The following is a 20,710-nucleotide window of genomic DNA, read 5'->3' as shown; positions in this document are numbered from 1 at the left end:
ATACAGTGTAAATGCTACGTAAATAGTTGCCAGCATGCAGCAAATGCAAGTTTTGCGTTTTAGGACTTTCTGGGATTTTTTTCCTCAAATATTTTCAATCCATAGTTGGTTGAATCTGTGGATACAAAACCCACATATTAATACATGGAGGACAAACTGTATATTCATACAGTACAATAAAAATAACAATAATATTAAATCAACAGAAGCCAAATTATAGCATTTTTCCTACAATGAAATAAAAATTAAAATGTATAAATACAAAATATAACAGTAAAAAAAGAATGATCTGTGGATACATGTGACAATATGGGTGAATCTGAAAAATATTAGGTTCACTGAAAGAAGCCAGACACAAAAGAGAGAAACCATATGATTCCATATTTATGAGGTTCAAGGACAGGCAAAATTAATCTAATGTGAAAGAAATCAGAATGGAGTTTGCCTATAAAAAGTAGGGATGGGGTTGACTACTAAAAGGGCATGTGAGGGAACTTTCTTAGGTGGTGGAAATGATTTATATTTTGAGTAGGTGGATACCTTTTGTCAAATTCATTGGGTTGTACACTTGAGATCTCATCTGACCAATAAAAGAAAATTAGGCTTGAAGGAAAAAAATACACATAGCCTTTTAACTTAGCAAATTCTACTCTTGAGAATTTGTCATTAGACAAGTGTATAAAAGCAGCCATTGTAGTGCTTATAATAAGAGAAAATATACAAAAATACAATTTAAATACTTGGCAATGTGATTAAATTATGGTAACTCTATACAATAGAATGTTCTACCACCATGAAAAAATGTTGATGTACTTTGACACGTGAAAATGCAAAATGTAATTAAAAACAGTGCAATCTCATTGTTGCAAGCATTAAATACAACAGTGGCTTTTTCGGGTTGGTTTTATTACAAGCAACATTTATGCTTTTCCAAGTTCTATATAGTATATAGAAGATGTATCTGTAATCAGTGTTTATTACTTTAAAGATACCTAGTTGTTGTGCATTTTTAATTAGACTTGGATATCACCCACCACAATGTCTAGTGCCTAGACAGCCAATGCTCAGAGCCTGTTGTTCATTTCCTTATATCCAGGCTCTCAGTCTTGTACTTTTCATTCTGGACCAAACTCAGGAGTCTTGTTATTTCCATCTCATCAATACACGGCCGCAATTTAGTCCAGAAGAGAATGCCTTTGTACTTCCTTTAGGGCATGAACTTTGAGTCTCTTACCAGATCTAGTCTGCTGCTATACTCCAGACCTGCGCATTCCATCTTCCATGAAGGTGCAAAGTTACCTGGATGAGATCTAGTTACCTTTGAAATTTTTTTTAAGGGCCAGCTTGTTAGGGCCTGCTCCCGCTTGCAGAACCTGGCCAGATTCCATGCAAGGTGCCCACACACTGGTTACATCTGGCTTCTTCTCAGCCTTGCATTTTGGCCACACCTGCACACTGCACCACCTGGCTCTACTCCCTCCAGCACTTTCTCTGGGCTCACACCTTCTCTTTGCCTGCCTTCTTTTCTAGGTTTTCATATCCTGAGATTTTCAGCTCAAGGTGCCTGTATATCTCCATATTCTCTGCAAAGGGGTTGTATAACAGGTTGAATAATGCTCCCCCCCTCAAATACGTCAAAGTCCCAACCCCCAGAACCTGAGAATGTGACCTTATTTGAAAATAGGATCCTTGCAGATGTAATTGAGAATATTTAGATGAGATTATCCTGGATTTAGGGTGGGCCCTAACTCCAGTGACAGTTGTCCTTATGAGAGAAACAAGAGGGAACTGTGACACAGAAGGTCATGTAAAGACAGAGGCAGAGATTGGAGTGATGTAGCCACAAGCCAAGGAACACCTGGAGTCACCAGGAGCTGGAAGAAGCAAGAAAAGACTCTCCCCTAGAGCTTCAGAGGGAGTGTGGCCCGGCTGGCACCTTGATTTTGAATTCCTGGCCTCCAGAACTAATGAGAATAAATTTGTTTTAAGCCACCAAGTTTGGCAACTTGTTACAACAGTTAACCTGTTAATACAGGTAGTAATTAGCAAACCATCTATATCAGTCCTGTTCCCACCCCTCCCACCTGCACTGATGGAAAAAGGAATCACGATGGTCTTAGCTTGAAAGACACAAATCGAAGCCTAAAGGAAGGGCTTATGTGTAGGCAATTCAGTTTGAGAAGTGAGTCCAAGAAATCAAGTGAGGAAACAGATTAAGTGCAACAGGAAAGGAAGGGATGCCAAAACAAGCACGTGTTATCCATCAGGCTGGTCACAGACGTGGACGAGGAAGGTGTGCTCTCCCTGAGACTCTAGGTGCTGTATCAGGGCCCCTAGAAATGTCCATTCAAGGGACAAAATTGGGGAACACTTATTTACTGGCTCCCTTCTTCCGTTGGTTGACAGTTGTCCCTTTGGACATCAGCTGCTCGGTGCCCATGCTTCCAGCTGTGTCAGCAGGAGTCAGGAGTGAGAGAAGCTTCTGGGCAGAACATGACAGCAGTGACTGGAGTAAGAGGTGGGCCTAGAGGATGTGAGGCACAGGGTCCCATATCATGGCCTGGAGAGAAGTGTCGTCAGAGTTGGGTTGGAGGGCCAACTCTGAGACTCTGGGGAAATTCTCCCCAAACTCTAAGCCCATTTGATTTATCACTGATGATCTGACCTCACAGGTCCGTGGAGAATTCAATAATAATGAATGTGAAAGTGTTTTGCAAACTTTAAAACACTAGTAAATATCAGCTAGTATTTCCCCAATTGTATAGGATCAGCCCAAACGCGAGAGCCTATTTTCCCACATCCCAGCCTTTGGCCTGCCCCTGCAACACTCTTTCTCTTCCCATCCTCTCTAACACACGGCCCTCCCCTTCTCCAACCCCTTTCCCATCCCCATCAGGACTTACAGCATCTCCTGCAGCCAATCTCCCGTCCCAAGCAAGCTGTCGGCCTAGGCTGAGGGGGATCAAAGGCTCCCTGATGCTGCCGTGAGGAAGGAAGTGGAAGGGAGAGTGCAGGGTCCCCAGATACAGAACGAACTAGCTCTCAGAGGCGTCTTCTCCTGTAACATCTAATTGCATCTTACCTGCTGCTCCGGCAAATGAAGTTTAAATATTTAACAAGGATATCAGCACCATTCGGGCGGCTGTGGGTCCCCCACAGATGAGACCTCGGAGGGAAGGAAACCGCCTGCAGCCTGCACAGTCCGTGACTGGGACAGAGCAGGCCTGCTCCTCGCCCTCACACGCCCCAGGGGACCGTCTGGCCTGGCCTGGGCTGGCGCTCAGCAACCTTGCCACCCAGAGCCCGAGCAGGTCTTCCTGCCCTCGGCTGGCCAGGCACTGGGTGCCCAGCTCCTCTGTCAAACCGGAGACTGCACACAGCTCGTCCCTGCTCTTAGCGGGTTCTAGAGCAAGACGCTCATGCTGCGGCTCACCAACCACGAAGCAGGGCTGCCTGTGCAGCCTGCCAGCATCCCCCTAAAAGGCCAAGCGGCTTCTCATCCTCTCTCGCTACTTTCTCTGAGATGCCATGTATGATCGCAGGCCCCCTAACACGTTACTTTCCGGAAGAAATACTGTGTCAACGTAGTAACAAATATTAAACTATAAAACCTAAGAAACGTATTTATAATGACATTGTAAAAACTGTATTTATAAACATATTTTATAAAGTTATAAATATCAGTCAAGATCCCAACAGAAACAGATGGCTCCCGTTAGAAGAACTCCTATTAGGAAGAAGGTTGATTTGTGAGGGGGCTCTTCACCAGGCGAGGGTGAGGTAGAAGGACTCACATAGGATACTATGGTGGTTACAGTGGAGCTGTTGCCACCCCTCAGCCTGATGGAATGAGGTGAGAAACACTGAAAAGAAGGGACGTATCCTGTTGGCTGCCTGGGGACATGTCCTATGAACAAATTTAAGGAATCCTACCGTGCTAAGTACCGGCGAGAGAGATAAAGGGATTCCTTGCTTCCAAAAAACCCTGCTTAGAAAGGGAGGCATTTACCAAAGGCGGTACAGCACGATGGCCCTCTGCATCTGACACCTCGAAGATGTTTCTAGTAAATAGCAAGGAGGGTAGTCAAATCCGCCTCTTGGGAAGGCGGTCAGAAAGGAGAGGACTTTACTGGTAACTTCACAGATGACAGCTAGACTGAATTTAGAGGGAGAAAGGCATACCTAGATCAGGTGGGGAAGGGAATTTGGGGAGAGGGAGAAGTGTCTGGATACACCCAGTGGCGGTTGGCTACATGGTGTATCTTGGGAATGGCTGGAGTTCTGACATGGTTCCAAAGGCTTTAGGAAAGCAGAAGAGGACTCATTGAATGGTACACATCCAAAACTGATCTTCCCCTCCTCCCTACCCACTTCAGTGAGAAACAGGGTATTTGGTGAGGTGAGTTACCGGTAAAGCTATTGGGTGGTTGCACATCCATGCAGCTGATGGCAAACCTAAAAAAGTCGGAGTTAACAGCTCCAGGTTACCATTTAGACCTCTCCAGCCCTCCTCCCACTTCCTTGCTGGGGTCTCTCAAGCCAGAAGGATAGTCAGGTATGAAAAGACAGATGGTTTGTACAAGGTGAGAGTGAGCAGACTTGGAGATCTAGAAGTGGGATACCACATCTTTTCTGTAGTTCTTGCCTGTGCTTAGATGCGTGAGTTCCCATCCCCAGTCCCTGCAGGGGTGATAAAGCCCCCAAATGCCCTTCCTATTGATCCCCATTCTTACGCTGTATCTCCCATGCCAGTAGTTTATAGCATCTAGGAATCAATCCTAGGGAAGAAAAAAATACCAATCCCTAATATATGCTTCTCCAAGGTACCTACTTACCTAATTACCTCTAAATATTTTCACCACTCTTATGGAATTACGAGCATTTTTAACAAGATCTGATAAAATACCTATGTTAGAGGGGAAGGTCATAAATCTACCAGCATCTATTATTCCTAACTGTACAGATGGTTCTTTAAATTATTAAGATGGAACAAAGGACTGACAAGCTTTGAAAGGGGGGAGGGAGACGAAGGTGAAAAAGGTTTGGCTGTGGGATGCTGATTAGGGACGATTTTGCAGCTCGAGGGTTCTGGGTAGACAGAAAGGATCATGCAATGGAGATTGATAGGCTTGAATTCATCTAATGGTTACTTGCCTATTCATGTCTTGGTTTCATTCTTATCCAGGTGGGCCCAGTACATGTCCCCATTGGAAATCTGCTTGGGGCAGAGCCCCATGATGGTTATTCTGTATTCCATTTAGCCTGATAGGGAAATTTAAGTAAAACTGCCTAAGAAGAGGCATGATCTTGACAGCCATGGGTTGGCAGTAGAGGAAGTTGACGGGAATATTGTTCCCTGACAAGCTGTGTGTTTCTTTACCTTGGGGGTGAGTGGGAAAGTAGGAGAAGGGAGATGCAGATGGAAGGTCAGACGTACTGGCCCACACCTCGAATGAGACAGCTTGACTGTGGAGATCATACTGGCCTTTGGGCTGATCACTGAATGCTGTGAGTCTTAATTTCCCATCTCAAGTTGGATGGGGAATACCTGACCTCCTCACACAAGGTTTGGTAGGTACAGAGAGCCTTTGCAGCCATACTGAAGGATGAGAAGCCACCAGAACTACCAAGGTGCTGAACTAGTCAATGTTAACCCCTTCCTCCAAGACTGATACTGGAAAAGCTAAAGCAGGAAACATCAAAAGAGGAAAGTGAGAAAACCCTCACTTAATATTAGAAAACTCATAAGTATAACCTGCCACATCAACAGGTTAACAGGAAATATTGAGAGACAATTCTCTATGGATCTTATATTTATGCACATTTTGTGAGCAGAAGCTACCATGTCCTTTATTCCAGACTCTCTCTTCAAGATCATTGCCTAGAAGATAGCCTTGAAAGATATTGTCTTTCTGAAGCAAATGACAGGTTTTTTTTTACTGTCTTGTATAATAAAGATAATGTCTCACTTCAGGCTGAATGTTGGACATATTTGCTTGTAGTCTATTTTCAAAGATTCACTTTCTCAGCTAGAGCGCAAATCCACTGCATGTGCAGCATCCACCTGGGCAGCCCTGTGTTGTTCTCGTAGGGCTTGAGGGGCAAGGGGATCAGATATGAGCATGAAGATAATGCTTCCTGCTGCACCATGGGTAATAGTCCCTTATCTCTTACCCAAGAGCCTCGTATCTTTTGCCAGAGTCTATAAAGATATGGTAGTCTCATTTACTAGCTTGCATGGAGGGTAAAATCTCAGACCCTTCACAGTTCATGACAGTTATCTAAAAAGCTCATGATAAGACATATAATGTTCTATAGTCATTTATGATGGAAATTTTTAACTAGGGAATCATTAAAAGCATTTATTTTAAAACTAGAAATGAAACAAGAATTTTCACTAATTGATTGACATTATATTGACAGTCTTAGCCCGTGTAATAAGACAAGAAAAATACAGGCATAAGGACTGGGAAGGAGGAAATAAAACTGCTGTTGGCTATAGAAGGTAACTTGTATATAGATTCCTTTAAATTTTATCAGAAACAACATGTGTTAAGAAGCCTGGATGTAAGAATAGTATATATATTCAAATTTGGTTGTATTTCTAGATAGCAGCAGCAAACAATTGGAAAATGTAGTTGAAGAGAAGAAGACATCATTTATAACACTATCAGAATATAAAGGATTTAAGAATAAATCCAACAAAAAATATGTAACACCTGTATAGGGAAAATAAACCTTCAGACATATTTTTAAAGATTTAAACAAATGGAGAATTATAGCATGTTTGATTGAAAGTTTAATGCTGGGGTTTTATAGAACTCAGTAAGATGATTGTAAACCTTATATGGAATGTCAAATGGCCAAGAATAATCTACAAAAAAAGAAAAAAAGGTAAAAAGGAGTCTTTCTGTATCAGATACAATCACTAAATATGATGCTACATTAATTTAAACTGGGTGGTACTGAAAAAAATAGACAAATTGACAAAAAGAATAGGGAGCCCCAGAAACATAACATGACAGCAGTATGTCATGTTATAGGTAAAGGAACGATTTTTCAACAAATATCCCTGGAAAATTTTAACCATATGGAGTAAAATCAAATTGAACTTATACAGCCCTCAAACACAGACACGTCCAATAACTTTATATGAATTAAAGAATTCACTTATCTCCTACTGAGAATTGTAAAGTTTCATTTTTTGCAACTTGGAGTTTGGAAATTTTTCTTAAGACAGGAAAAGCATTAACCATGACAGAAAACTGATAAAGCCGATTATGTTAAAATTAAGAGTTTTTCATCCAGGAAGTGAAACGACAAGTTACAAACTGAGAGATTTCTGTAATACATACTAATTATAAAATACTAGTATTCAGAATATAGAAAGAAGTCCTACAAGTAAATAGCAAATAGGCAAAGACATAAGTGGGCATTTCACAGAAGATGAAACATACATAACCATAAAAACAAGACAGTCATCAGTGATCAAAAGAGTACAAATCAAGATCACAGTGAGATACCATTTTATACCCATTCAATTGGAAAAAAGAAAATTCTTGAAATCTAGCAATACCAAGAGTTGGAAAAGTTGTGCATCCACAAGATTTCTTATCATGCAAGTGGAAGTATAATTTGGTACAATCATTCTGGAAGATAGCATTAATAAATAACAATGTGCAAAATTCTTTGCATATATACACAGGAGGGGAACGGCTGGGTTGTAAAGTATTTGGCATTATCTCCTAAAGCTGAATATCCAAACTGTTTTCTGAATATATCTGGTTCTCCCCTCTTCTGTGAAAATGAACCTCCTGGTCCCTTGTGACTGGGTGGGCCCATAGGTCTAGTTTTGGCCAGTGAATTCTAAGTGGAAGTGATGTGTCACTTCCATGCCAGATCACTGAAACGCTGATGTCAGACCCTTCAGGGCTCCCTTTTTTCCCCTCTGGAACACCTACTGTCAACATTTGAAGTGATGACTATTTTGTCAGCCTAAGTCCTTAAGTGATTATAATGAGCAGAGCCTTCCTTCTTGACTACGAGGAGACATAGCATGAGTGAGAAATAAACCTTTGTAGTTTTAAGGCTTAGATTTTAAAAGTTGTTTGTTACTGTAGCATATAATAGCTTATTCTGACTAATATATATGCAACAGGAGACATGTAATAGACTGTTTGTAACACCATTATTTGCAATGGCCTTGGAAACCATCCAAATGCCTGTCCCCTGTAGGAGAATGAATAAATTATGATGTATTTACTGTGGGCGATTATTCAGCAGAAAGAACAAAATAACTGCAGTGACATATAACAATACATGTGAACTTTAACCAAGTAAATAAAGTGAAAAAATAAATCCAAAGGTTTATTTTTATGTGTAGTATATATAATTATATCCAGATGCCTTTTTTATAAAATTAAAAACACTAAAATGCAAACAGATGCTCTTTATACCTATAGTTATAGTAAAAGGAAAGCAGATAAGTAATCAACACAGGATTCAGGATGGTAGTTACCTGAGGCAGGAAAAGCAGGGGCAGGGGATGGATGAAACTGCATTGTTGGAGGTAGGTTATCGTCAAGATCTTAATTTGGGGGTGGAGGGGGGTGGAAAATATAAGTATTATTAAAAATAGCTAAATGTCAAGTTATTCATGGGTTCATGATGAATGCTTTATAAGACAAGATTATAGCCAATCCATAATCCAATTCTATGTGAGATTTTTTTAAAAAACATGAGATGAGACTGGTTCTATAGTAATTATCTTTGAAAAGAGGTCTATATATGTGGAGGGATTCTCAAATATCCAGAGGCTGAGTTAAAATATGGATGTGCACCATCCGTCAACATTAAGCCCTGAGAGTAGGGTGATCTGAAGCCAGAGAATCATTCTATTTTTTTTTTCTTTTTATAGGATCCCAATCAGCCTGAGAGTTCCTGTATTACATTCCTTTTGCTATAAGGTTCTTAGTTGTATACCACAGTTGCAGGCTGAGCAGGAGATAATTACTGCAGGAAACAAAACCAGTGAACAAATGTCATAGTTACTGAGCTGTTGACCATCCTGTTCCTTTCCCAGGCATTGTTCCTGAGACTGGAAATAGGATGATACAAACGAGAGCTCTGGAAGGCAGGAAAATCATAGTTTGCTGGGATACGTGGGCAAATAAATGTGTGCTACGAAAACTAAAGTCCCTAATCCAGACTGTTGAAGGGAGAAGAGGTGACATCCAAACTAAGACCTAACGTACAAGTAGAATCTATCCAGATAAAAGATTGAGATTGTAGCGCTCAGGGGTAGGAGATAAAGGAGGAAGAGGGCAGGTTTCAGGCAGAAAGCCATGCAGTAGTCCCCATTTATCCACGGGAGATACATTCCAAGGCAGTGGATGCCTAAAACTAGAGTACCAAACCCCATATACACTATGTTTTTTCCTATACATATGTGCATATGTTCATTTAATTTATAAACTATGTACAGTAAGAAATTAACAACAATAATAGAATAGTGACACCAATATACTGTAATAAAAGTTATGTGAATGTGATACTGTGACAGTTGGTCCCATAACCCCTATGGTTGCTAAGTGACTAATGGGTGGGTAGTGTGTACAGCATGAATACACTGGCCAAGGGGATGATTCACATGCCAATCAGGACAGAGCAGGCTGGCACATGGTTTCATCACATGACTCAGAATGGCTGCAATTCCAAACTTATGCATTGTTTATTTCCGGAACTCTTCATTCATGTATTTTCAGACCACAGTTGACCATGGGTAACTGAAACTGTGGAAAACAAAACTGTGGATGAGGTGGGTACAGCTGTATGTTGTAAACGTTCAAGACAAGGAGGTTTTCAGCAACTAAAAATTTTGGTCTGGCTGGACTGAAAAGAACAAGAGGGAAGGTGACAAGACGCAACATGAGAACAGATCATGTGGGAACTTGTAGGAGTTTGGAAATTAACCTGAGGGCAGTTAATCACATTGGAGCATGCTAATCAGGAGAGCAGTAGCAGATCTGCATTTTAGAAAAGTGGCTCTGTGCCTCTGTGTGCAGAATGGATTATAGGGGCATATTGCAGGGGGATCATTTAGAGCAGTGGTCCCCAACCATTTTGGCACCAGGGACCAGTTTCGTGGAAGACAATTTTTCCACAGTGGGGGGTGGGGGGATGGTTCAGGTGGTAATTTGAGGGATGGGGAACCATGGGGAGCGGCAGATGAAGCTTCACTCACTCCACCCACCGCTCACCTCCTGCTGTGCAGCCCAGTTCCTAACAGGGGAGACCCTAATCAGGGTTGGGGACCCCTGATTTAGAGGGTGTATCAGGCTTCCCATGGGAAACATATGACACACTCATAAGGTTTTATTGAAGAAAGGTTAATGAAGGACATTTACAGAGATGTGGACAGATTAAGCCCAGAAAGGATGGTGCGGCACTTGGGGACTAGCATCAGTGAGAGCCTTTACCACACCAATCCCACAAGGTCAAGGGGAGGGGGTTGGAGCCATGGGAGAGGGGCCACCTAACAGAAGCTGTGGCTGTAGAAGAATGCAACAATTGTCAAGATCACGCCCAGCCGGTAGGGAGACAGAGAGGAGACCCCTCCCCTGTGACCTCAGCCCATGTTTCCCGCTAGCTTAACCTAAGCAGAAGACAGATGGCATGGAAACCTCAGTGATGCAGTCTGTGGGGGTCAGCCTCCTGGGCACAGAGAAGGACATGGAGGGGCAAATGAAGAAAAGTTTGCACGTGAGGCTCTGTGGTGTTGATCCGAGCTTTTTGGTGGCCTGAGATAGGGGCGTGACCCAGGAGACAAAGAGAAATGAGATGACCTGAAAGAGATTTAATAGGTCTACCTACATAGTAGACTTGTGCTCAGTGGAGGAATGGGCTTAACAGCACTACAGACATGGACCATGAAAGAAGGGACCTCCTCTCCCCCTCCATGTGAGAGCATGAAGACAGAGGAATGTCTACTACCTTTTAGCATCACCTTGCTCCTCTGTGGGAGAGGAATGGCTAGTGCAATAGGTCAGAATCTGACATTCATGGGCCACGCTTCACTGGTGGGGCAGGGTCACTGTCTCAATGCTCTTATGTAGTAGAGTTTTCCCTCTTTTTCCCATCCAGAAACCTCCTAAGACAGGCTGGCCAACCTCATCCATGGATGGACTCGGTCAGGCTGGAGAGTGAGGAAGTGAGACAAGGAAGGGGAGCGTCAGTAAAGGGTATGCTACTTGCCACTGTGGGCTCTGAAGTTTAATCCCATTGAGGAATTCTGGGAACCTCTGCAGGAAACATACCTCAGAGTTATCCCACCCAAGAGGCAAGGAAGCTCACTCCAGCTCCCATCAGTCATTAGTTGAGGGCTTCATGTGTGTATTACTGTATTTGAGGATAAAACAAAAGGTCTTCAGGCAGAGAAGCAGGTGCTGGGAAATGGAAGTCAGACCAGCATGCACTGAAACAGAAGGGGTTGGAAGAGTCTGGACAGGGCCCCAACAGCTTCTGCTACACCCAACCAGATACCTTTGCTCCTCTCCACCATTATTTAGAGAGTCCAGATGAAATGGGCATCATGGATGCCAGAGCAGGGCACCGGTGATTGTATGGGACCAGGCCATCAGGAAAGTGCTGCCCACTGGGTGTCCTGATATGATGGGCCCACCCAAAGACTGTGACATTGGGCCATAGCATTTATGGCAGAATGTCACTAAGCACTTTGCTTATGTCCAAGATTGTACGGACTCAGAAGACATGGATGGGTCTTTATAAAGAAGAAAGAGGTTGGTTGAGCCCCAGACACTCTGGCCTGTGGTATGGTCTCCTGTGGCTCTGTCTAAACAGTTCAGATCTGGGTCTCTGTTTTCACAGGGGATTTCACGTGGCTGGAGGGATTTTCCTGCTCTTGACAACATCCCAAACTTTTCCCAAGTAAATCTCAACCTATAATAATTGCACGGAATGACCATTTGCCCCAGTGTTCTTCACTGTCTTCCAGTTTCCCAAAGATAGAACCCAATTCGGAGGAGCTGTTCCTTCAGGCTGGTCCCATTTATCTAAACCATAAGTGAGCACCCAAGAATTATTATCTAAAGCAGTGCCTCTCAATCGTGGCTCTGAGAACCACTGCATCAACCACGGGACGAAGTTGTTTATTTATTTATTTATTTATTTATTTATTTTTGGCTGTGTTGGGTCTTCGTTTCTGTGCGAGGGCTTTCTCCAGTTGCGGCGAGCGGGGGCCACTCTTCATCGCGGTGCGCGGGCCTCTCACTATCGCGGCCTCTCTTGTTGCGGAGCACAGGCTCCTGATGCACAGGCTCAGTAGTTGTGGCTCACGGGCTTAGTTGTTCCGTGGCATGTGGGATCTTCCCAGACCAGGGCTCGAACCCGTGTCCCCTGCCTTGGCAGGCAGATTCTTAACCACTGCGCTACCAGGGAAGCCCCGAAGTTGTTTAAAAAGTAGCTTTTTAGGCTTCATCCTCTACCTACTGAATCTGAGCCTGAGAGCAGGGTACCTGCACCTTTAAGAAGCAACCTAGGTAATTCTAATACAGGACCTAGACCTGTGGTTCTCAAATTTTGCGACACATTAGAATCACCTGGGGAGCATCTAACCCCCTTGACCACTGTTCCCTACCCACCTCCCATGTTCCCAATGCTCAGGCCACACCCAAGACCAATTCAGTCAATCCAAGAGCGGTGGCTGGGTTTTGGGATGGTTTAAAACTCCCCAGGTGATTGCAGTGTGCAGCCAAGTTTGAGAACCTGACCTGTAGCTAATAGAGTTGATAGTATTAAACAGTTGACTGAGAAGCTGGAAGCTGTAGTCTTTAAAGTATTTTTTAAAACTGGCCTTAGAAGTCTTATCTAAGACTCTCAGTTTACAGATGAGGAAACTAAGTCCTAAAATGTAAAAATTCAGCAGCCCAACAGCTGATTGAATTTAGCCTTCTTTCTCTTCATTCAATACAATAAACATTCTTGAATATTCAAATATTCAGTGTCTGTACCCAGGCAGTGATTAATAAGCCATTGTCTGATGTGAAATCAGATGTGTGTGACCCAAATGTACCAGGCATCTCATTGCCTGACTTAAAAAATTTTTTATAACCTTACTTTCTTTTTTCTTTAATTTCTAAAAGCATTTTGTTATTTCAGTGTCCTGACCAGCCTCCTTAAAAACAATAAAAGCAAGATTTGGGGGGCAAAATGTAAATATAAATAAAATCCCCAAACGAGAATTAAGAAGACCTCCAAATCACATATTAAAAACTACAGGCTTTTAATGAGTAAAAGAATCCTATACAAAACTTTGCATATTTACAAAGAGTACAAGATTGAAGTACTTTTGACTTTTAACATTTGCAAGTGTATGAAAACATTACCAACTGCAATACTGTGAGTAGGCATATTACTAGAGCTTTGTACATTTCCCCATGTATGGAAATGAAAAAGTAACTCGTTTATTGGTGCCTTTTATTTTTTGAGAAGCTCATGTGCAGGGAAACAGTATAAGGCAGGTCTTCAAGAACTGTTTTGTTTGCTTCCAGGATATTTTGCTTTGCAGAAAACTGCTAAAGTAAGTGACATAACTTCAGTTCTTTCCCTTCACAGTGCACCCCACCTTATCTTTAAATGAAGACAGTCCCACTCCCAGGGAAGGATGAGACTAACTCCTTTCTGTAGTCTCCTATAGCCAGTACAAACTTGTTTCCCTAGATGTGAAACATGGCTGCATAGGAAACCCAAGGCCATCAGTTTCATCCAGTCAAATGTGTCAAGGAACCATCCGTGGGTTTTGGTATTAGTAACAGCGCTGTCAACTCAAGATTCTTAAAAATTAATAAGAAGGGGGAAAAAAGCAAAACCACCTTTTAAAAAGAAAATTATAGTTTTCCTATAGGAGTATTTGCTATATCATAAAGGTAATTTAATTGCCTTTATAATACTGAAATCAAAATGTGCTTAGTCTGATTTTTCCTGGAGCCAAGAATCATTTTCTTCATATGTTGAACATTCTCATTTTTTCTTCATGCTTCAAGACTCCCAGGGAAAAATATTAAATATTCAGGGTAATAGTCTGTGTTCTTTCCATACCTTAGGTTTGGCCTAGTGCAAAGGAAACTGTCACCTGGGACATGGCTTGAAGGAATCCCTGAGCAGGTAGTGCAAGGCATTTTTGAGAGTTCAGTTCTGCCTGAAGTGGCTCCTTTCTGAAAACATGTACCGTTTCATGGCTCCCATAGGATGAGTAATGACAGAGCTCACCTGTGGGACACACCCCTGCAACCTGGAGTAGCCCATTTTGGAGACTCAGGGCAGGGGCCCAGAGTCCCAGCACTACGGCCTCTGTGTACTCCTAGGGAGATTCAAAAATTGCCCCAACTTTGTCACTTTATTCTAAAGTCTCTTGCTGTGGTATAATAAAGAATATTTGATTTTTGTCCTGGGTTCCTGGCACAGAGCTCCTAAAACCCCTGGAATTTACTATCTTTTGTGTGCTAGGAAGATGACTCATGGGTTGGAGGAGAGATCACTAGATAGCTTCAGGGTGGGGCTGGTTGTCACACAAACCAACCACATGATGAGAAGGTTGTAGGTTTCAGGCCCGCCCCTCAACCTCCAGGGAAGGAAGAAGGGCTGGAGATTGAGTTCAATCACCAATGGCCAACGGTTTAATCAATCCTACCTACATAATGAAACAACCATAAAAACCCCTAAATGAAGAGGTTCAAGGAACTTCCCAGCTGGTAAGCACGCTGAGGTGCCGGGAGGGTGGCACACCTGGAGGAGGCAGGAGCTCTGGACGACCCCTGCATCCTGACCTTGCCCTATGCTTCTCTTCCATCAGCTGCTAATGTCAGAATGGAATTTTTATTTTTTTATTTTTTTATTTTATTTTTTATCTTTAGAATGGAATTTTTAGATACCCAGTTGGTGTCAGGATAGGTCTGAAAAAAAAAAAAATGCCCATGTTTAGTCTCCCATCTTCCTCCTCTTCTGATTTCCTGGGTGATGGGGCCTGTATTAACTCCAGATTGGTGTCAGCTCTCTGCTTCTAGTGATTTAATTTAACTTGATCTTGTCTCTGAGGGACAGGGACCCACCACTGCCAGGGGCATGCATCCTGGGTTTTCCAACCTGGAGATGCCTGAGTTCCTGGGTTACAGCAGCAAGAGGGAGAAAAGCTTCCTGCCCAGATCCAGAGTGATTCTCCTGGGCCCAGAGCCTCGCTCTGTGTATGAATCTCTCCTGAAGAGCAAGTTCAGCCTCTGTCACTGTGACTGTTGAGCTCAGACCCCTCACTACCTTTGTTTACATTTGCTTCCTAGACTTTCCTCTCCAACCAAAACTGCTCCCCCAATTTCCAAAGCAAATCCTCTCATCCGGTATCTATGCACTTAGGTACACTTGGAAGAGAAGTAGAAGCATTGCCTGTACAATGAGAAAGGCCCAGCTCGGCCAACAGCAGACCATTACACAGATAATAAAGAGAAGCATTAGTCTAGGTATGTGTAAAAGTGGAAATAAATCTCAAACTGTCTCCTTTCTTCATCACAGATCTACTTGTATACCCATTCCTTTCCTATTCTCTTACCCCTCTGCTCCCAAAAGGATAGAGAGTTGATGGGTGGGTCGTTGAGGCACGGCACTCAACCCCAGAAGGCAGAACCAAGAGGCTGAATGTTGCTTCAAGTTCTGGTACGCTGTTGGCCACCAGAGGTTTGGGAAGGTCCCATGGTTCAGAGAGCCATTGGCCTTTTATTATCTATTGTTATGTAAAAAAATACTGCAAAATTTAGCAGATTAAAAGAACATTATCTCACATAATCTCAAGGGCCAGGAATGGCTTAGTTTGGTAGTTCTGGCTCAGGAGGTTACAGTCAAGCTGTTGACTGGGGCACCAGGCATCTGGTGCTGGAGGATCTGCTCCCAAGCTCACTCACGTGGGCATTGGCTGGCCTTGGTTCCTCCCAGGCTGTTGGACGGAAGACCACACGGGCCTCTCCATAGGGCTCCCTCAATGTTCAAAACACATGGCAACTGGCTTCTTCCAGAGCAAGTGATCCAAAAGGGAGAGAGAACCCAAAACAAAGCTTCGATGTCTTTTATAACCTAATTTTAGAGGTGTCATGCCATTGCTACGGCTGCATGCGTTAATTACACAGACCAATCCTGATACAAGGTGGGAGTAGACTGCATAAGAGTGTGGATATTTCTAGGCGTGGGGATCACTGCTGGAGATTGAGTCTGGATAGCACTAGATGTGAATCTTTGCAGGCCGTATTGGAAGCTGTCTACCATGCCTTCTTGGCCCTCCTACCCAGCTTTTGCAAAGAGTAAGTATCAATAAGAACCCGCTGTATAAAAATAAATAAATAAAATTAAATTAAAAAAAGAAAAAGAGTAAGTATCAGAAGGAGGAGACCCTAGTCTAGCTGGCAATCAAGGAATAATTGCTTTTCAGTTTAGCTCCTGTTCCTTGTGCTTCTCTAAGGAACATTGTAAACTGGAGAAATGACTGACATTCTAGAGTCCCATGGAAATACCATCTAGTGCTATTAAACTCCTCCCCCTCTGCTTATAACACTTGGGAAATCATGGCAGATCAAGTGGGTACATTCACAGAATCTGGGAACCAATCACTACATTATTAGAAGGTTGTGGTCTCTGGTATATGGCTGGTTCAGGATCTTAAATGAACTTGGGTCTTGTCGTGGCCTTCATTAGAAATGTCTTTCCTAGGGTCAGGGGAGACTCACTCTGGGACATTAAATTGTGGAAGTATCTGCACATGTAATGAATCTCTGCCAGCTAACCTCACCCCACATGGAGAGGGAAGGGCTGTCGGCTGGGCCAGAGCAAATGCAATTCAGAGAAAACTCTTTCATCTTTGTGGGTAGAATGGCTTCTGCTATCACAACTCCCCCTCCCTCACCTCAAGAAACTCATTCTCAAATGCTACTCAGGACATTTTTTGCTTCTCCAGGGGAACTGATGCTGCAGGGAAACTGGTGGAAAAGAGGGATTCTGGTGCTGCCTTTAGAGTAGTAAAATCAGCCATGGCCCGGGGGATCCAAAGGCTAAAGAAAGACATTACAGAGTGTGAGACAGAGGACATGATGCATTGCACTTGGTTTTTGGAGCATAAGCAATGACAGGTTCTATAGCTCTTCAAGTGGGGCTTCTGCAAGGCTTGGAAAGAAGCAAGTGGTAAAGGTCATTGAGTTCATTAGACTTCAACTATGTTAAAAAATAATTTGAATCAGGGTAAGCTAAATTGTACTGTAGTAACGCACAATCTCTCCATTTTGGTGGCTCAAAGATGTATTTTTCTCTCATACTTCATGTTCATAATGGATTAACTTGGGGGTTCTCATCATGGTCACTAAGGGACCCAGGCTGGTGAAGCATCCAAAATTTTGAACTTGGCGGGTCATCACGCCAGAAGGAAAGAGCTCTCTGGAAAGTCTCACACCAGATAGTAAATGCTCAGCCACAGACAGACACACGTCACTTCCAGTCATTTCTACTCAAGATTCATTGGCTGAACTAGTCATAACACCCCACCCAACCACAAGGAACCAGGAAATCAGTCCTTTTTTGTGCTTGGAATGGGGAAGATGGGTGAATATTTGGTGAACAGCATTATTGACTAATGCTCTGGCATCCAGTGAAGCTGAAGTTCAGATTTTCTCTTCTCTTTTTGCTTTCTTGTCTACCTTAATTCTCTCAGATGGCACTTCGTCTGTGTTAGTGTCGACAGCTGGCAACAGCAGTGTGGGCCCAGAGACCGTAATAAGCACTGTGTTCTGGAAACATCACTCTTGTTTAGGGAATGCTATTGTAACTAAATGGTATGGGTCTAGGATTGGTGCTATGACATCCCTATGTCCTGTTACCCTTTGGAACTTTGGAAAAGTGGAACAGATGAGACTTCAAGTTGGAATCAGTTCAACAGTGCAGGTGCTGAAATGATTCCATCCACTTTCGTGGAAGACATCCTGGAATCCTGCTATTGGAGAAGGACCCAGACTGCCTGGTGCCAGGTATTTAAGTGTGAAGTCAAGATTACAGCAGGAAACAGGAGGCAACACCAATGGGTCAAAGGAAGAGGATGTAATTAAAGGATGGTCAGAGGTATGGACAGAATTAAGGGAATCAACAGGGTGGTTGAGTCACCAAGGCTGGCAACAGCAGGAACCTGGTAATACCCTTAAATAAGAAAGGAGAGGAAAAAGTGTTATCTTAGCCCACTGAGAGCTAGATCTGGGTAGAAGGGGTTTCTAGACAGAATCTGTAGTTGTTCAAGTACACAGCCACTGCCAGAAATGTGTCCCAAAGCAGGGAGGAAGCTGGAAGAAATATTCCAACCTCTCTTCCCACCCTCCAGTCTCCAATCAATGGCTCTCATTGGCTGAACCTGATGAGAAGCCAGCAAGCAAGGGACCTCCAATGATGCAGTTCCCAGGGACCAGCCTCCCAGGGCAGAGAGAAGGGCAGAAAAGGATCTGAGAAAGGTGAGGGGTGGGAGGAGGGGGTGTGTGCAGGGAAGTAAACAGAATGAACACAGTGAGGCTGTGTCTAGCTGATTGTGATATATTAGAAAATTACAATGAGACTCTGGCCTCTAATTTCTCTGGGACTTTAATTTCCCCCAGGGAAGAGAGATTCTGTTTTCTCCATGGCAACAAAAAAAGGGAGAATACGTTGCTAGAACTTAAATGTCTCCAAGGGAATTTAATAAAGGGTGAAGATTCATATGGTTTCAATTTGGGACAGTTTTTATACTGCGGTCATTGTACTGTGCTACTTAGGTGTTTACTGCTCTAGTGAACCAAAATTTTCTATAAGGCTAGCAATTATTTGGTTGGCAAATACAGTAGGGGGTCAACATTTGGTAAGTTTATGATTTGGGGCTAAATGTCTTATTCTGTTCATTTGAGAAGTTTCTAGAATCAATAGCAGAACTGCCCATTTCTCTGGTTCTAGGAGTTTATAGAAATAAGTGGTCAATGTTAAGGGGTAGCCTCAGAGGTTTCCCTTGATGACTCCTGGTCTCCCCTACTGAAGGGGGTTGTCTCATTCCTGGTTGACCATAGATGTGAGTGAGGACCATAATCTTGAGCTCACTGGGCCAACAGAACACAAAGTGGGTAAATGCCGAGGAAACAGTTCCACCAATCAATCCACTCCTTCCTAATCCTACTCACCACCCAGGAGAATTTGTTATCTACCCAGATCGCTGAGATGTTGATTGGGTCTCATTTACTAGTTGGGACAGAGATAGGCCTCCTAGGGAGTTCCTGACTCGGGGCACTGATTCTGTCAGTTGGAATGAGAGAGCCCTTCTGGAAGCTTTGTGATCTTTATTGAGTGGGTAACTTTGCCAAATTCCTTCCTCCTTGCAGTTTGAAGCTCTGCTCTCTTTTCTTAAGCACGTTGATTGCTGACCTATGACTTTTGAGTTGGCGGGGTAGGGAGCAAGTTCTACTTAAACCTCAAACCCAAGCCTTGTGCATAATTCAGGGCTCTGAGGGTTACATGTCCTTGACCTAGCTAATAGAAGCACTTGAGTTTAAATCTTCTACTTTTTGTGAATGTGTCCTTTGGGTACCTGGGGAGTTGAGACATAGAGATCCATTATTGCTTGCTCAGCATCCTTCCTCCCTCCCAAATACCATTTTCATTTAGTAAGAACAATTTTCTTTTGAAGAATTCTCCCCCTCTACTCCAATTCTGCAGTTTGAGCCGGAAGTTGTCAATCATAGGCTATGAGAGGGCACATGACCCAAGATAGACCACTCAGGGCACCTGGTTCCCTGGCAGCAGGAATGACTGTCCCTGCTTCGATCACAGGCCCCTCTTCTGCAAGTGTCATTCCTTCTTCTTGTTTTAACTAAGTCTTGGTTGAGAAAAGCCTTTTCCTTTCTGGTAGTGAAGTTGGCAAGAGATGAGTGGAGAAAGTCAGTCTTCCATAGGAGAGAATGAATTTGACACTTAAAGCACCAGAGAAGAGCCATGAGAAGGTTCTAGGAAGATCATGGAATCCCTGCTTCCAGTCTTCCCCAGCTGCACCTGCACCCTTCCTGAAGGCGAGAACATTTCCTTTTTGTCTAAGGTAGACTTACTTGGATTTCTGTCACAACCAAGAGAGTCCTTACTCATCTAGTAGGGGATTGTGAGAAATGCCCACACAGCTAATGTCCATTGAGACTGTGGATTTCTTTTAAAGAGATGCTCCTAAGGGATTGTCTGCTTTTGAGACTTGGATTCCTTATAAGTGAAAGTGAATGTGTGTTACAGTGATGTTTGCTTTAACTCACCCACAGCTTTTAGAGTCCTGGACATGCGGCCTGAAACCCAGGAAATCTACCTGGAATTGGGCAACCACACCATCGCTGAGGCACAAGCAGGGCCTAGCGAGATCGCTTAAAGCCAGGAGAGAGCCTCCCACGAGGAAAGCTATTACTCCAAGCTTCTTCTTTTTTTTTTTTTTTTTAAACATCTTTATTGAAGTATAATTGCCTTACAATGGTGTGTTAGCTTCTGCTTTATAACAAAGTGAATCAGTTATACATATACAATATGTTCCCATTTCTCTTCCCTCTTGCATCTCCCTCCCTCCCACCCTCCCCATCCCACCCCTCTAGGTGGTCACAAAGCACCGAGCTGATCTCCCTGTGCTATG

General features: G+C 43.2%; 1 long non-coding RNA gene across 1 annotated transcript in view; it reads left to right on the top strand.

Moving 5' to 3' along the window:
- Positions 1–20,096, top strand: part of LOC309608273 — a 40,227-nt gene extending 20,131 nt beyond the window's left edge. Inside the window, exon 3 of the long non-coding RNA XR_014232773.1 lies at positions 19,958–20,096. This is a non-coding gene — a long non-coding RNA (uncharacterized lncRNA). The remainder of the gene's footprint in view (positions 1–19,957) is intronic.
- Positions 20,097–20,710: the final 614 nt, after the last annotated feature.

The sequence above is a fragment of the Balaenoptera borealis genome, assembly GCF_965194805.1.
Source record: "Balaenoptera borealis genome assembly, chromosome: 12".
In the NCBI taxonomy this organism is placed as follows: domain Eukaryota; kingdom Metazoa; phylum Chordata; class Mammalia; order Artiodactyla; family Balaenopteridae; genus Balaenoptera; species Balaenoptera borealis.
This window is presented reverse-complemented; position numbering and strand designations above follow the sequence as displayed.